Source organism: Dendrobates tinctorius, unplaced genomic scaffold (assembly GCF_039654945.1).
Source record: "Dendrobates tinctorius isolate UK_male_01 unplaced genomic scaffold, ASM3965494v1 ptg000074l, whole genome shotgun sequence".
Taxonomy (NCBI): domain Eukaryota; kingdom Metazoa; phylum Chordata; class Amphibia; order Anura; family Dendrobatidae; genus Dendrobates; species Dendrobates tinctorius.
The window spans coordinates 18200620-18217924 of NW_027361742.1; the positions used below are offsets into that span (position 1 = coordinate 18200620).

Below are 17305 nucleotides of genomic sequence, written 5' to 3' on the forward strand. Positions count from 1 at the left end.
GGTCACAATTTTAAGAAGACATAGTAAAACTTCATCCATCTATAGATCCTAATCTTCGTTTTACAACAGCAATCAAGTTGAATGAAATTATTGAAGAAAAAGAGATCTAAAGATGAATTGGCCGCATAGTCTGATGTAATTAAAACAATGGTTTGATGTTAGCTATTTTCTTGCCCACTCGGCAGGTGAGAATAATACAACGCTGGCTGCCTCCTCCTCACACTGGGAGATAATGGAACCACTTCAAATCCCACAGATTTATTCACAATTATTAATTATCATTTAAAATTGTGTTTGCTGAATAATCCCACACAATAAGGATATTTGTAAAAAATAAACAGATTTTTCTTTAACACAACAGAAGCCATTTTATCTTCCCCTGTTGAATGATCCATTAAAATACACTCAGCTACATAAAAATATTAAGTGAGCAGCATTTCCTGACCTACATTTCAGTTGTGGCATGTGCGCCCAGCAGTTAACTCCACAAACGATTCAATATCAATGAATAATTTAGTCTGCTATATTGAACCTTTCATAAACGAGAAGCCTTTTCATTAAGTTAATAAATATAAGCAATTCATTTTACACTCCTTTTCCAACGGCATCAGCAGAAAAGGATGTACATGTAAAGTTTCATTATTGAAAATATTGCCCGGTTTAGGACCATTAGTTTGACCACTCTAGAGCAGGAGGATTACATCTCTCCATGTTCTCCTGGTGACAATTGCGAGGTACTCCCTGGAGTAGTGGTGACTTTCTTCCACTGTGACGTCATGTCTGCTCTGTGTCCTTAAGCCGAACATTCTCTGACTCCCCTTACAACTAGGACCACTGGTATGATCACTCTGGAGCAGGAGGACTACATATCTCCATGTTCTCCTGGTGACAATTGCGAGGTACTCCCTGGAGTAGTGGTGACTTTCTTCCACTGTGACGTCATGTCTGCTCTGTGTCCTTAAGCCGAACATTCTCTGACTCCCCTTACAACTAGGACCACTGGTATGATCACTCTGGAGAAGGAGGACTACATCTCTCCATGTTCTCCTGGTGACAATTGTGAGATACTCCTTGGAGTAGTGGTGACTTTCTTCCACTGTGACGTCACTCTGTGTCCTTAAGCCGAACATTCTCTGACTCCCCGTACAACCAGCGCAGTGTGGGGACACGGGCTTCATTATCTTTTCCTAATCTTTTCTTTCTTTGTAATGGATACCATCAGTTTGTTATTTTGCTCTTTATTAAATCTTTTTATTAAGCTACAGTGCGTTGCGAAAGTATTCGACTACCTGGAACTTTTCAACCTTTTCCCACATATCATGCTTCAAACATAGAGATACCAAATGTACATTTTTGGTGAAGAATCAACAACAAGTGGGACACAATTATGAAGTTGAACGAAATTTATTGGTTACTTTAAATTTTTGTGGAAATTCAAAAACTGAAAAGTGGGGCGTGCAATATTATTGGACCCCTTTAATTTAATAGCTTGTTGAGCTACCTTTTGCTGCAATTACAGCTGCAAGTCGCTTGGGGTTGAATTTCGTTCAACTTCACAATTGTGTCCCACTTGTTGATTCTTCACCAAAAATTTACATTTGGTATCTTTATATTTGAAGCATGATATATGGGAACAGGTTGAAAAGTTCCAGGGAGCCACATACTTTCGCAAGCCACTGTATATATCTGGTATCGTTCCAAGACTATGGCCTTACTGTGCTGATCACACGTTTTTCCTTGTGACACAATCTCCACTTACTTTGAGCCAAGTTTGTCTTTGGGACCGGCTTGGAACAAGTGCAATAATTTGCATTGTGACATGTTAATTATGATGTACATTACATGCAATATCAGATAAAGAAGATTAAGGTTAAAGAATAACCGTTTTATTATATAAATCTATAGCATGCGTGAAAACAAGAAACTTCGTAGTTTATCTGCTTCTTTCTCCTCCAGTACTGATCATTCTCAGAATTGTAAATTTCCCCAGTGAAATCTGTAATCAGTGAAGAAAGAATCTACTGATAATATTCTATGTAAAAGGAAGGCTAAGAGGGAGGAGAAGGAGAGAGAAGCTATAGGCAGAGCGCCTCCTGTCTATTTAGATGACCTTTGCTATTGATAAGAGTCTATGCAGATGGGGGAGGGGAAGAGGGAGGCGCACTGCCTATGGCTCCTCCTTCTTATCCCTCCACTCTACATAGAATCTTATCAATAGTAACTGCCATCTCCTCTCTCAGTCATTGAATGCAGAGTTTACCCAAGAGTTAAAGGGGTTTCTGGCCTTAAACTACAAGTTGGCAGTTACGCTATGTGACTGTAGACTTGTGTGCGCTCCCACTGTGTGCACTGCACGCTGTGAGGATGCTCCAGGGCCGGCGCAGGGACCAGACAGTCATGTAACTGCAAGCATGTGATATGCATAATTACAGTCACATTCCAACTAGATGGGCTGACCTCACTCAATACAAGTGTACAGAGCGAGGCTGGATGCAGTCTAGTTGGAATGTGGCTGGGAGTATGTACATCACATACTTGTGCTCACATGACCACCTGCTCCCTGCACCCGCACTGGAGGATCCTCACAGCAGGCAGTGCACACAATAGGAGGATTCTCAAGTCTGCAGTCACAGAGTAATTGCATATGTGTAGCTTAAGGCTGAACAACCCCTTCAAGAATTTTTAAAAAGATCATTCCTTGCGGAGAAAGAAGCAAACCTCTCTGATAAGGTACCATATTATTCGGACTATAAGTCGCACCTTTTTCCTCCCAAAATGTGGAGGAAAAAGGGGGGTGCATCTTATAGTCCGGATGTACTGGCTCTGGCTGTGGTGGGGAGGTGGGGGAGCAATTTTGGCAGAGCAGCGGGTCACCGAGGCAGGAGCTGGCGGCTGCTACGGCTAACTCCTGGGCCCACTGCTAAAGAGAAATTAATGTTCGCTGCATTCCACACCCATGGGCGTGGAGGGCAATGAATATTAATTTATTTTTGGCTTCCTGAAATGATTGGCCCCATCCTGTTCCTGATATGATTGATCCCATCCTTATTCTGGTATTATTGGCCCCATCCCAGTCCTGGTATGCATGGCCCCATCAGAAAAGATTTTTTAAAACATACCATTCCACTTAACTTCCTTCGATCCCTCGCATTGTCCTGCTCTATGGCCAGCAGCTGCTTAATGCTTGTAAGCAGTGTATGGCAGGGACATCATGCGCTGTTCACAAGCAGAGCACAGTGTCCGGAATACTCACCATAATTGTTCATTGCAGAGAGCAGTGAGTTTTCATTGCTCTTCAGTTGCGCGCAGTGTCAACCACCAGCTTCCTGCAGCTTCCGGCGGTCACGTGTGCCGATACTTAAGAGAAACAAATATTCAGAATACTCATTCTCTGGAGAGACCTTAAAATGGCTGCCCACCAACGTTCAACATCCAACCTGATGGAACTGGAGAGGATCTGCAAGGAAGAATGGCAGAGGATCCCCAAATCCAGGTGTGAAAAACTTGTTGCATCATTCCCAAGAAGACTCATGCAGGGCCGGACTGGCCATCTGGCAATTCTGGCAAATTCCTGAAGGGCCTCTCTGGTCATTGGCTGCCTTGTCTGCTACGTTGTTAACAGAATTGGTGTTCTCAAGACACCCATACTGTTAAGAGTTGTGACGGAGCACAAAGTCGCTGACTCCGTCATTTACTCCAGCAGGCCATGGATATCATTAGACATATTGGTCTTGTAGTAAATCTTGCTTCCCTCCATTCAGGGTAATATTAGTAATATATCCCATCTGGTTCTTGGGGATGGGGACAACATGGGCCTGTGTGATTTCAAATGCCAGGGCTGAATTTCAGTCCCAGTCTGTACCTGGACTCATGGCTGTTCTAGCTCAAAAGGGTGTTTCTACTTAATACTGAGCAAAGGGTCTGAATACTTATGACCATGTGATATTTCAGTTTTTCTTTTTTAATACATTTGCAAAAATTTCTACATTTCTGTTTTTTTCCCGTCAAGATGGGGTGCAGAGTGTACATTAATGAGAAAAAAAATGAACTTTTTTGAATTTACCAAATGGCTGCAATGAAACAAAGAGTGAAAGATGTAAAGGGTCTGAATACTTTCCATACCCACTGTATATGCAGCTGTGAAATCAGTAACCTAGATCAGGGTTCCCCAACTCCAGTCCTCAAGGCCCACCAACAGATCATGTTTTCAGGATTTCCTTAGTATTGCTTAGGTGATAATTGCTTCACCTGTGCAATACAAAGGAAATCCTGAAACAATGATCTGTTGGTGGGCCTTGAGGACTGGAGTTGGGGAACCCTGATCTAGACAAAAAAATAGATCAACTGTATAATTGGAAATATATTGGTTAAACTATGGAAAACATATAGCCACATTCACATAAAGTGAAAACATCTGCTGTGTTTAAGAGTTCAAAGTTGATATTATATCAGGAATTCTCCTCCCCACTATGCATCATTTTTTACCAGTAGAGTTTGACGCAATACCTGAAAACAAAAAACATTAAAAAATGGCCTCTTTAAGTGCAGAATTCCAGCAATTCTGTACTAAGAAATCAGTTAAGAAAAGCTGCATTGTGAGTTTTACACCTGTCAAATAGCTTGTTACTTTCAAGACTTGTATGATTATCATTTATTGTAATGCTATTTAAATCAATAAAACATGTTGGAAAAAAAAATTCTGCATAAAATCTGTACTCAAAACAAATAATGATAAAAAAGTAACGAAAAAAAAACCCAGCAAAAAACGAATGAGGTAGATTGCAGCTGGGTGTTTTGGTGTGGACACCAGCAGAAAAAAACCAACAGAAAAAAGCACTGTTTTCACACATGGGAACATGGCCTATAAATGTCATCCAAGAAGTCTTAAAAAGCCTTGCTAGGAGGACTGTTTCCTGGGAGTTGGCTGTTTAACATGTCGTACAAAATAACTGGAATAGCAATGACAAAATACGGTGCTAAAGTACATGGTGAAGGCAAGAAATAGGTCTGTAAAACACAAATTAAAATACCGGTACTAAAAAATCCACAATATTCAGAAAGAGGTAAAGGTTTATCCATGACTTTTGTATTTTTTTTTATTATGAAGCTTAGCTCTTACAGGCAGGTAGCTGTCTGTTCTGCCCGATGCCAATCTCTGCTGGCAGTTCTGCGGTACATTTGACTTCATGTCAACAGAGCATCTCTTTGTCCTCCAATGTGCTCTGTCTCCAGGGCATCGTTGCCGATATCATGCTGATTGGCAGCCAGTTCCCTGCAGTTAGGCAGCTGGGAGATGGCAATCAGCACGACATCGGCAGAGAGGAGACCACGGCAACAGAACAGAACGGGAGAGAAGAAGCTGCTCTGCTGACATAATATCAATGAAAGCCACAGAATCATCAGCAGGAGCAGTCCATGCCCTCTCCGAGCAGGCAGAGATCGTCACCTGTGGTTTTCCAGCATCTTTTTTATGTGTTTTTTATACAAATTTACAGTACCAGCAAAGAGTTTGAGATTTCAGAAATCTCACACACACAGCTTGGCTTTTGTGTCCTCAGTATTTTGTGCCACACCTTGTTTTTTACAGAATGGAGCACGTCACTTCTCGCAGTGTTTTTCACCCATTGCTTTCGGTGTAAGAAACGCTGCAAAAATGCCAGTTTTTGATGCCTTTTTGGTGCCAAAACGTACTGAAGTAGAATCAGATTTTTTCTTTATGCACCAAACTTTATCAGCATGCACAAGAGACAAATGTACCCTGACAAAAACAGCAAAAAATGCAGCAAAACCTGCTTTTCTGCCTTAGGAAAAAAAGCAGCAAAAACACAATGTATTAACATAGACTAAAAATGTGGAAAATAAAATTAATATCATTTGGAGAATATAGACTTTATACAGCTTTCACATAAAAAAAAGCTTCATCCTTGATGTGATTTTCCCTCCTACAGCTTATAAAAGGAATTTGCTTTCCTTTCTAGCTATACCTAGTGTGTGCTGCCCTCCATAATGACTTGAATGCTTTTCCCCCTGCCATATACGTGCAAAAGCCTCCCTGATACTGTCCTCAACACTGACAGAGGGGAGAGCAGAGCCATCAAAGCCAGGAGCGGAGGTCTGACATATTTGTGTCAGCTTTTGCAGACCAGCTAGCTAGGTGTAGGATTTAAGCTACACGTACAATATACTGTATTTGTTCACTGGCAAGCATATACATTCATCAGATATAAGCGTGGCAGTGGCCAAAGTCTTGAATAGTGCTATGCTATTTGTCTACTATTGAACACCATTGTAAAAGTGCATGCTGCTCAGTGTACAGTATATGGTTTTTAATTAACCCTTGTTATAGGAAAGTGCACTCTACTGAGCTTTCCTATACAAGTTAAAAGATAAAAAAAAAAACATGAAAAAGTGCATAGTTGTATATACAGTATATTTTTGGCAACCCAGTTTTTACAGGTGAAACACATTTCCAAAAGGTCTCCAATGCATTTTTACCAGCAGTTAAACTTCACGAGAAGTGGTGAGTTCTCCTTCAATGGAAGTCTTCAAACAGAGGCTGGACAGACATCTGACTGGGATGATTTAGCGAATCCTGCTTTGAGCAGGGGGTTGGACCAGATGGCCCAGGAGGTCCCTTCCAACTCTGCGATTCTATGATTCTATGATTCTATGATTCATGAAAACAAGCACACAACAAAAAATTTGTTAAAATTTCGATTGAAAAATAAAAAAGGAATTATGGTGTTGTAAACAAAAATTGTAAAATCCATAAAGACATCTCCGGAGAGGGGACATATCACCTTCACATTGAACATATGAGATTAATTATAACTAGGGAAGTGAAAAAGAGTTGACATGTCAATCTCCATTGAATTAGGACCTACTACCATGAAAAGGTAATTACATTAGGGGATCTGCCGAAAGCCAGCCACTTAGTCTGGGATGCGTATACTCAGAGGTGGAGAAGTACACTTCCCGAGGCATGGGTTTCTTCTGTTCAAAGGAATTATCTCAGACACTCTGGAGCCAATGGTTCAAGTGATGAATATTGGGGTTTGCATTAATACAATATTTGTGGGAGTCATATTTTTGGTGTTGTGGTGAAGTGACGAATGGAACATATTCACTCACATCACCATAAGGCCGGCCTAACACCTCCTACTTTATATGGGCTCAGATGGATGATGCTATCCATGCCATGTTTCATCTTTATAGAAGGGTAAAATCATGATAGGAAACATGACAACAATATCTCCCACCTGGAACCTCCAGGGGTGAAGATGTCCTGAAATTTGGGGATCTCATAATCTTCTAAAGACCTAGCACATCCCACAACCAGCCACCATATGAGCTCACCAAGGGGAGTTATGTGGGCACAAACTTGGTCTAATAAAAAGGAGAGTTTGGTTTCTGTCATTTGTCAGTCGTGGAATACATAGTGCTCTGTGCTTCTAAGGAGTTGCCCTAAGGAGTGCTTCCTCCTCTAAACTCTGAGCCATTTCCTCGACACAGGTTTAGTACTTTTTCTTTTGTTATCCCTTTTATCCTTTATGATTGCATATACCATATTGTTTTGATCTCATTTTATAACATTTAGGTAAATATTTTTATAAACACTGTCTACTTCTCTGGATTAAATATATAAAATTTAATAGCTCTGTTCCTCTTGCTCCCTAAACCGCACCCTTGAAGCAATACGCTATCTCAACGAGAATCCGGTCGGCCTGTATAAACAATTGGTGGTGGCAGCTAGTTCCATTTGTTATTGTGGAGTTGGCAGTGACTGTACTGGGGTATAAATAAATATAAACAGTATATATAATTGCTTAATTGTCCTGACGATTGGAGGCGGCTGACTGTCATCCCCTAACAACATTTATGGTGCCTATGCCATAAATTCCATCAGATCGAACCCCCTTTTAGTCATAGAAAAAGTCACTTTATGACTGAGAAGTATCAAGTCTGACCTATAGCAATTGGATGTTAAACAATCAAAGTGTCTAAATAGTTCAAGAAAATACCTTAAGAAGTCTTTTACATTTTTGTTCTGATTTTAAATGTAAAAGAGCAGGTCATTGGACATTCTCCATTCTCTTTACATGTTTTTGTGTCTATTCTTTACTAAATAGTTTCACTCATGATAACTTCGTTACCAGGGTGTGGACTGTCGTCACTGATTCCAAGTCAATTATATTAAAATCTATATTGCTGGGTATTTTAGTAATTTCTATAGCAAAACCACTAATCTACCAGTACAAGGATCCTGGGTTCAAATCTGACAATTAAATTTGTATGCTTCCCGATGAGATTGCGCTGGTTTTCAATTGTTTCTCCAGTTTTTCTCCACATGCCAAAAGCCTGCTGATTGTCCAGGCCATTTGAATTTCTACAAGACAGGAAAGTTAGGTTGTGAGCTCCATTAGTGACATGGATGGATGTACATGATGAGAATGGCTTGACAGGGCTGTGGAATAGCCAGTGCTTAGAGGAAGAGTGTCGGTTTTAGAAATAGTCCAATAGGATTCCCCATTTTCATTGTACAACCTTTCATCAATGCGACCAATTGGGGTCAGACTATCCCGCCCCAGAAAGCTTTATTTGTAGCTGGTTTGCTGCAGTAACAATGACTTCAATAAAATATACAGTACCTACATATTAAATAGACAAAGAAATGTGAATGTTATTTTGGTGTTACAAATCACACAGCCGTCTACCATATTTACCTGCCACAGCGTGTCAGTCCCAAACTCCAAGTGTAAATGGACCTTTGAATCAGAATTAATGAGATCTTTAGGACCAGTCGCCTCCATGTGGGGGGAACATATCCGTTTTAATTGTGGGTTTTTATTTGTGCTGAGTATGGGATAATAAAAATTTTATTTTTCTTTTCAAAAATAAAAAGTAAAAAAAAGAAAAAAATTACACTAGTTTTCAAGCATAAAAGGTTCAACACTGCCAAAGCATTAAAAGGGTTGGCCATTGTAGAATAACCCCAGCTTAATCAATTGAGGACCCCAATTAAAAAAATTAAAAAGGAGCGCCGTTCCTACATTATCAGCGCCGTTCTTGCCAGGAGGGTGATCTGGCTTTTAGCTTTTTGTGTCGCGTGCAGGCTGCAGCCAATGAGCAGCCCTGTTTGACTGCAGCCTTTTAAATTTCGTCAGAGTGGATTTTCACTCTGATGGCATATTGATGAGCTGCAGCCATACAGTGGCCATGATTGGCTGCAGCCAGCACGTGACACAACCGGTCACATCACCTTGCTGGGAACAGTGGTGCCAACATCACAGGAACAGAACAGCACCTCTGCAAGAGGGAAGCACATATTGTTTTTATTTTAATTGGGATTTTCAATGGTTTAAGCTGGGGTTGTCCAGAAATGGACAGCCATCTAGATCAGTGTTTCCCAAACTCTAGTCCTCATGGCCCCCAACAGATCATATTTTCAGGATTTCCCCAGTATTGTACAGGTGATAGAATTATCAATGCATCAGATACTGTGGAATACTTAGAAAATCCTGAAAACATGATCTGTTGGGGGCTATGAGGACGAGAGTTTGGGAAACAATTATCTAAATAGAAAAAGATTGCAAAACTGTAAAAAAGTATTTTTTACACATAAAAAACATTTTCATACATACCTAAGTAATTTACATGTACCTCAAAACCATGCTAAAAAGTAAATGTTTCCCACATACAACAGGGTCATATGAGTAAAAAAATCACGTCCCACGGTGTAAATCCATCTCGGGGGTTAATACATTTACAGCCGGAGCGCTGCTAACACATCCGCTCCCTACTGTAACTGACTGGGGAATGAATGGAGCAGCCTGCTCAGTAACTAGCGGTGACGTCACCTCTCATCACTGAGTGCGCTCTGCTCCATTCATTCCCCAATCAGTTACAGTCAGGAGCGGATGTGTTAGCAGCGCTCCGGCTGCAAATGTATTAACCCCCGAGATGGATTTACGCCGTGGGACGTAACTGAGCGCCAGACAGGTAATGTGTAGATTTGTTTTATTATTTTCATCTTTTTTTCAGAAGATTGTGGGCTTCTCTAAGGACTTACCAGTATAATAAAGATAATAAAAATGTGTGTGATGTATTTTTTCATTAAAATAATTTATTCTTATTGTGTGATTGTGTTTATTTAATCCTTTCTTTACTCTAGGATTAGTAATGGATCAGTGTCTTATTGACACCTCTCCATTACTAGTCCGGGATTAATGGCACCTTATAGTCGAAAGGTGCCATTAATCCCTTATTACCCCACTTGCCACCGCTACAGGGCAAGTGGGAAGAACCGGGCAAAGCTCCAGATTAGGCGCATCTAATAGATGCACCTTTTCTGGGCAGCTGAGGGCTGCTGTTTTTAGGCTGGGGGGGGGCCAAGATCAATGGCCCCTTACCAGCCTGAGAATATCAGCCCTCAGCTGTCGGCTTTAGTCAGGTTGGTTGTTAAAAACAGGGGGGACTCCACACCGTTTTTTTAAATTATTTATTTAAATAATTAAAAAAACTGCATGGGGACCTCTCCATTCTTCACAACCAACCTGGCTGAAGCTGACAGCTGAGGGATGCAGCCCCCAGCTGTAAGTTTTGTCTGGTTGGTTATGAAAATGAGGGGGACCCCACATCGGGTTTTCATTTATTCTATTCTGCCGGCAGAGCAGGAGAGGAGAATTAGAGCCGCGGTCAGCACCAGCCGCCGGGAACAGAGCTTACAGTAACCGCTTCTTCCCGGCTGCCGTCCGTGAGCACGGAGGGCTGTGTGCAGCACGTGTTGCAGGCCGTGTGTCCGTGTTAAAATGGACATGTCTCCGTGTTTTGCACACAGACACACAGCCCGTAAAAACACGCTGACATCTGCATAGACCCATTCATTTGAAGGGGTCTACGTGTGTCAGCGTCTCCGGTACGTGAGAAAACTGTCATTACACATACCGGAGACACTGACGTGTGAAACCGGCCCAACTGTGAGAGACAGAATTTGAAAATAAAAACAGAAAATGACATTGTATGATTTTTACAAAATTAATTAGCATTTTATTGCCTGAAATAATTATTTGATACAATAGAAAAACAGAACTTCATATTTAGTCCAGAAACTTTTGTTTGCAATTACAGAGGTCAGACATTTCCTGTAGTTTTTGATCAAGTTTGCAGACACTGCAGCAGGGATTTTGGCGCACTCCACATCACAGGTTTTTTATTTAACATGTTCACTATATGGTAAACCTGAATGAGCCATATGATCCTCCAGGTCAGTATGAGAACACAGATACCAAACATGTATAGCTTTTTTTTTTATTTAAATGGTAAAAAACATTCAGAAATTTGTTGAAAAAAATTAAATGTTGCTTTTGTCACTATTTTCTGAGACTCATGACGTTTTAATTTTTTGAGATATGGGGCTATGTTTTACTGATCCCATTTCAATAGATTGGACATTTCTGAACACAGCAATCCCAAATATGTGTACTTTTTACGTTTTAAAATTGTTTTATTTTTTAATGGGGCAAAATGGGGTGATTTGAAGTTTTGTGATGTTTTTATTTTTTTCATATATTTTTTTTTTAAAAGTTTTACTTATTTATTTAATAGTTCTCTTAGGGAACTTGAAGCTGCGATCATCCGATGGCTTATACTACAAATAACAGGGGTTCAGCTTCAGCCCTGTTATGTATAGCGAGAATCACGATTTCCTATGAACGCCAGCTAAATGCTGGCTTTTACATGAGGATCATAAGGACAGGCACAAGGGTCTTCAGCAGGCAACCAATTGCAGTCAGATGTTCTGACTGCTCGGCATCTGTTCTGAGCAGCAGTCAAAGGCAGTATAGAGGCAGGAGACAGGATTTGCAGAGGACATCAGCCATACTAACCAGGCCTGTCATCCTGCCTGTGCCTGAACGCTGAGAAGCCGGGGCAGTGTTCACAGTGCGCTCTGATCACTTTTCTGCATGTACTGCACATGTCAGTGTTTTTCACACATGCCCAGTACAAACTTCAGCAAAATTTAAAAAAAATCACGGACATTGATTTTTTCTGCGGGACACAGTGTGAGCCTGCATCAAAGGCCAGTACACAGCATATGACATGAAAGATCGTGAAGGGGTTAACTTTAGTAATTGAAGAACATCCATCCACAGGTATCCATCTGTTTGAGCTGCAGAGAGGACCTACTAGTAGACCACACATTCCAGGCTCAACCACACAGACGCACAGACAGACTTAGCATCAGTCCATCTTCTGTTCAGTCATTCTGACTCCCACAGGGTTCAGGGCCTGTGTTGACATGCCAGTCACATGACTGGTCACATGATCATTATGTCACCAAAGGTCCAGGAGTCTCGCAGATGACAAGATCTGTGATGACATCAGTCACATGATTGTGTTGTCACCAAAGGTCCTAAAGCAGCCTCCACATCAGAAGCTTTACTGACAATGCTATAGTCAGCACAGCTCCTGCTGTGGACTCTGGGGAATTGCCCATTTTCTTCCCTAACGCTGGACCTGCCTTCACTAGCAGCCATTGTATAGATAGGAGCCTGGTGCAATCAACAAGGAAAGCTGCAGTAGAGTGCAAAATGTCCCCATCTCATCTGTTAAAATAAACGTAAAGTGATAAAAAACAACAAACAACTTGTGTTTGCAAACAACAAAGTGCTAAGCACCATTTGCTGATACAAGCACAAGGATAGGTCTTACAATGACTATTGCCCATTTCCATTAATACACAATTACGTTGTTACAGAGCTTTCTGTTCTGATTAGAAACTAGTACACAACATGGCTTGCTATGAAAATATGTAAGAATGTGTCACAACTATTTTTGTACTCATATTCTCATAATAAAGGCGTTGTCCAAAGGCAAACAAAACATTTTTTCTGTATCCTACATATGTGTATATCTGCCCCAAGAGGGGCTGTAGCGCCATGCCTGTATATCTGCACCAAGAGGGGCTGTAGCGCCATGCCTGTATATCTGCCCCAAGAGGGGCTGTAGGGCCATGCCTGTATATCTGTACCAAGAGGGGCTGTAGGGCCATGCCTGTATATCTGCCCCAAGAGGGGCTGTAGGGCCATGCCTGTATATCTGTACCAAGAGGGGCTGTAGCGCCATGCCTGTATATCTGCCCCAAGAGGGGCTGTAGGGCCATGCCTGTATATCTGCCCCAAGAGGGGCTGTAGGGCCATGCCTGTATATCTTCCCCAAGAGGGGCTGTAGGGCCATGCCTGTATATCTGTACCAAGAGGGGCTGTAGGGCCATGCCTGTATATCTGCACCAAAAGGTGGCTGTAGGGCCATGCCTGTATATCTGCACCAAGAGGGGCTGTAGCGCCATGCCTGTATATGTGCCCCAAGAGGGGCTGTAGGGCCATGCCTCTATATCTGTACCAAGAGGGGCTGTAGGGCCATGCCTGTATATCTGCCCCAAGAGGGGCTGTAGGGCCATGCCTGTATATCTGCACCAAGAGGGGCTGTAGGGCCATGCCTGTATATCTGTACCAAGAGGGGCTGTAGCGCCATGCCTGTATATCTGCCCCAAGAGGGGCTGTAGGGCCATGCCTGTATATCTGTACCAAGAGGGGCTGTAGGGCCATGCCTGTATATCTGCCCCAAGAGGGGCTGTAGGGCCATGCCTGTATATCTGTACCAAGAGGGGCTGTAGGGCCATGCCTGTATATCTGTACCAAGAGGGGCTGTAGGGCCATGCCTGTATATCTGCACCAAAAGGGGCTGTAGCGCCATGCCTGTATATCTGCACCAAGAGGGGCTGTAGCACCATGCCTGTATATCTGCACCAAGAGGGGCTGTAGCGTTATGCCAGTATATCTGCACCAAGAGGGGCTGTAGGGCCATGCCTGTATATCTGTACCAAGAGGGGCTGTAGCGCCATGCCTGTATATCTGCCCCAAGAGGGGCTGTAGGGCCATGCCTGTATATCTGTACCAAGAGGGGCTGTAGGGCCATGCCTGTATATCTGCCCCAAGAGGGGCTGTAGGGCCATGCCTGTATATCTGTACCAAGAGGGGCTGTAGGGCCATGCCTGTATATCTGCACCAAAAGGGGCTGTAGCGCCATGCCTGTATATCTGTACCAAGAGGGGCTGTAGGGCCGTGCCTGTATATCTGCCCCAAGAGGGGCTGTAGGGCCATGCCTGTATATCTGTACCAAGAGGGGCTGTAGGGCCATGCCTGTATATCTGCACCAAAAGGGGCTGTAGCGCCATGCCTGTATATCTGCACCAAGAGGGGCTGTAGCACCATGCCTGTATATCTGCACCAAGAGGGGCTGTAGCGTTATGCCAGTATATCTGCACCAAGAGGGGCTGTAGGGCCATGCCTGTATATCTGTACCAAGAGGGGATGTAGCGCCATGCCTGTATATCTGCCCCAAGAGGGGCTGTAGGGCCATGCCTGTATATCTGTACCAAGAGGGGCTGTAGGGCCATGCCTGTATATCTGCCCCAAGAGGGGCTGTAGGGCCATGCCTGTATATCTGTACCAAGAGGGGCTGTAGGGCCATGCCTGTATATCTGCACCAAAAGGGGCTGTAGCGCCATGCCTGTATATCTGCACCAAGAGGGGCTGTAGCACCATGCCTGTATATCTGCACCAAGAGGGGCTGTAGCGTTATGCCAGTATATCTGCACCAAGAGGGGCTGTAGGGCCATGCCTGTATATCTGTACCAAGAGGGGATGTAGCGCCATGCCTGTATATCTGCCCCAAGAGGGGCTGTAGGGCCATGCCTGTATATCTGTACCAAGAGGGGCTGTAGGGCCATGCCTGTATATCTGCCCCAAGAGGGGCTGTAGGGCCATGCCTGTATATCTGTACCAAGAGGGGCTGTAGGGCCATGCCTGTATATCTGCACCAAAAGGGGCTGTAGCGCCATGCCTGTATATCTGCACCAAGAGGGGCTGTAGCACCATGCCTGTATATCTGCACCAAGAGGGGCTGTAGGGCCATGCCTGTATATCTGTACCAAGAGGGGCTGTAGCGCCATGCCTGTATATCTGCCCCAAGAGGGGCTGTAGGGCCATGCCTGTATATCTGTACCAAGAGGGGCTGTAGGGCCATGCCTGTATATCTGCCCCAAGAGGGGCTGTAGGGCCATGCCTGTATATCTGTACCAAGAGGGGCTGTAGGGCCATGCCTGTATATCTGCACCAAAAGGGGCTGTAGCGCCATGCCTGTATATCTGCACCAAGAGGGGCTGTAGCACCATGCCTGTATATCTGCACCAAGAGGGGCTGTAGCGTTATGCCAGTATATCTGCACCAAGAGGGGCTGTAGGGCCATGCCTGTATATCTGTACCAAGAGGGGCTGTAGCGCCATGCCTGTATATCTGCCCCAAGAGGGGCTGTAGGGCCATGCCTGTATATCTGTACCAAGAGGGGCTGTAGGGCCATGCCTGTATATCTGCCCCAAGAGGGGCTGTAGGGCCATGCCTGTATATCTGTACCAAGAGGGGCTGTAGGGCCATGCCTGTATATCTGCACCAAAAGGGGCTGTAGCGCCATGCCTGTATATCTGCACCAAGAGGGGCTGTAGCACCATGCCTGTATATCTGCACCAAGAGGGGCTGTAGCGTTATGCCAGTATATCTGCACCAAGAGGGGCTGTAGGGCCATGCCTGTATATCTGTACCAAGAGGGGCTGTAGCGCCATGCCTGTATATCTGCCCCAAGAGGGGCTGTAGGGCCATGCCTGTATATCTGTACCAAGAGGGGCTGTAGGGCCATGCCTGTATATCTGCCCCAAGAGGGGCTGTAGGGCCATGCCTGTATATCTGTACCAAGAGGGGCTGTAGGGCCATGCCTGTATATCTGCACCAAAAGGGGCTGTAGCGCCATGCCTGTATATCTGCACCAAGAGGGGCTGTAGCACCATGCCTGTATATCTGCACCAAGAGGGGCTGTAACGTTATGCCAGTATATCTGCACCAAGAGGGGCTGTAGCGCCATGCCTGCATATCTGCACCAAGAGGGGCTGTAGCGCCATGCCTGTATATCTGCACCAAAAGGGGCTGTAGCGCCATGCCTGTATATCTGCCCCAAGAGGGGCTGTAGCGCCATGCCTGTATATCTGCCCCAAGAGGGGCTGTAGGGCCATGCCTGTATATCTGTACCAAGAGGGGCTGTAGGGCCATGCCTGTATATCTGCACCAAAAGGGGCTGTAGCGCCATGCCTGTATATCTGCACCAAGAGGGGCTGTAGCACCATGCCTGTATATCTGCACCAAGAGGGTCTGTAGCGCCATGCCTGTATATCTGCACCAAGAGGGGCTGTAGCGCCATGCCTGTATATCTGCACCAAGAGGGGCTGTAGCGCCATGCCTGTATATCTGCCCCAAGAGGGGCTGTAGGGCCATGCCTGTATATCTGTACCAAGAGGGGCTGTAGGGCCATGCCTGTATATCTGCCCCAAGAGGGGCTGTAGCGCCATGCCTGTATATCTGCCCCAAGAGGGGCTGTAGCGCCATGCCTGTATATCTGCCCCAAGAGGGGCTGTAGCGCCATGCCAGTATATCTGCACCAAGAGGGGCTGTAGCGCCATGCCTGCATATCTGCACCAAGAGGGGCTGTAGCGCCATGCCTGTATATCTGCACCAAGAGGGGCTGTAGCGCCATGCCTGTATATCTGCCCCAAGAGGGGCTGTAGGGCCATGCCTGTATATCTGTACCAAGAGGGGCTGTAGGGCCATGCCTGTATATCTGCACCAAAAGGGGCTGTAGCGCCATGCCTGTATATCTGCACCAAGAGGGGCTGTAGCGTTATGCCAGTATATCTGCACCAAGAGGGGCTGTAGCGCCATGCCTGCATATCTGCACCAAGAGGGGCTGTAGCGCCATGCCTGTATATCTGCACCAAGAGGGGCTGTAGCGCCATGCCTGTATATCTGCACCAAGAGGGTCTGTAGCGTTATGCCTGCATATCTGCACCAAGAGGGGCTGTAGCGCCATGCCTGTATATCTGCACCAAGAGGGGCTGTAGGGCCATGCCTGTATATCTGCACCAAGAGGGGCTGTAGCGCCATGCCTGTATATCTGCACCAAGAGGGGCTGTAGCGTTATGCCAGTATATCTGCACCAAGAGGGGCTGTAGCGCCATGCCTGCATATCTGCACCAAGAGGGGCTGTAGCGCCATGCCTGCATATCTGCACCAAGAGGGGCTGTAGCGCCATGCCTGTATATCTGCACCAAAAGGGGCTGTAGCGCCATGCCTGTATATCTGCACCCAGAGAGACTGTAGGGCCATGCCTGTATATATGCACCAAGAGGGGCTTTAGCGCC

The 17305-nt window shown here is 44.7% G+C and overlaps 1 protein-coding gene across 2 annotated transcripts in view; it reads right to left on the minus strand.

Annotated features, from left to right (window-relative positions):
* CUNH1orf21 (chromosome unknown C1orf21 homolog) overlaps nucleotides 1–17305 on the minus strand; it is a 194998-nt gene that overhangs the window by 160199 nt on the left and 17494 nt on the right. Inside the window, exon 1 of one of the 2 annotated variants that reach the window (XM_073582906.1) lies at nucleotides 6496–6707. The exons of the other annotated variant lie outside the window; for it this stretch is intronic. The gene's annotated coding sequence lies outside the window, so the exon portion shown is untranslated. Of the gene's footprint in view, nucleotides 1–6495; nucleotides 6708–17305 lie in introns of those variants that run through there. 2 annotated transcript variants of the gene reach the window in all.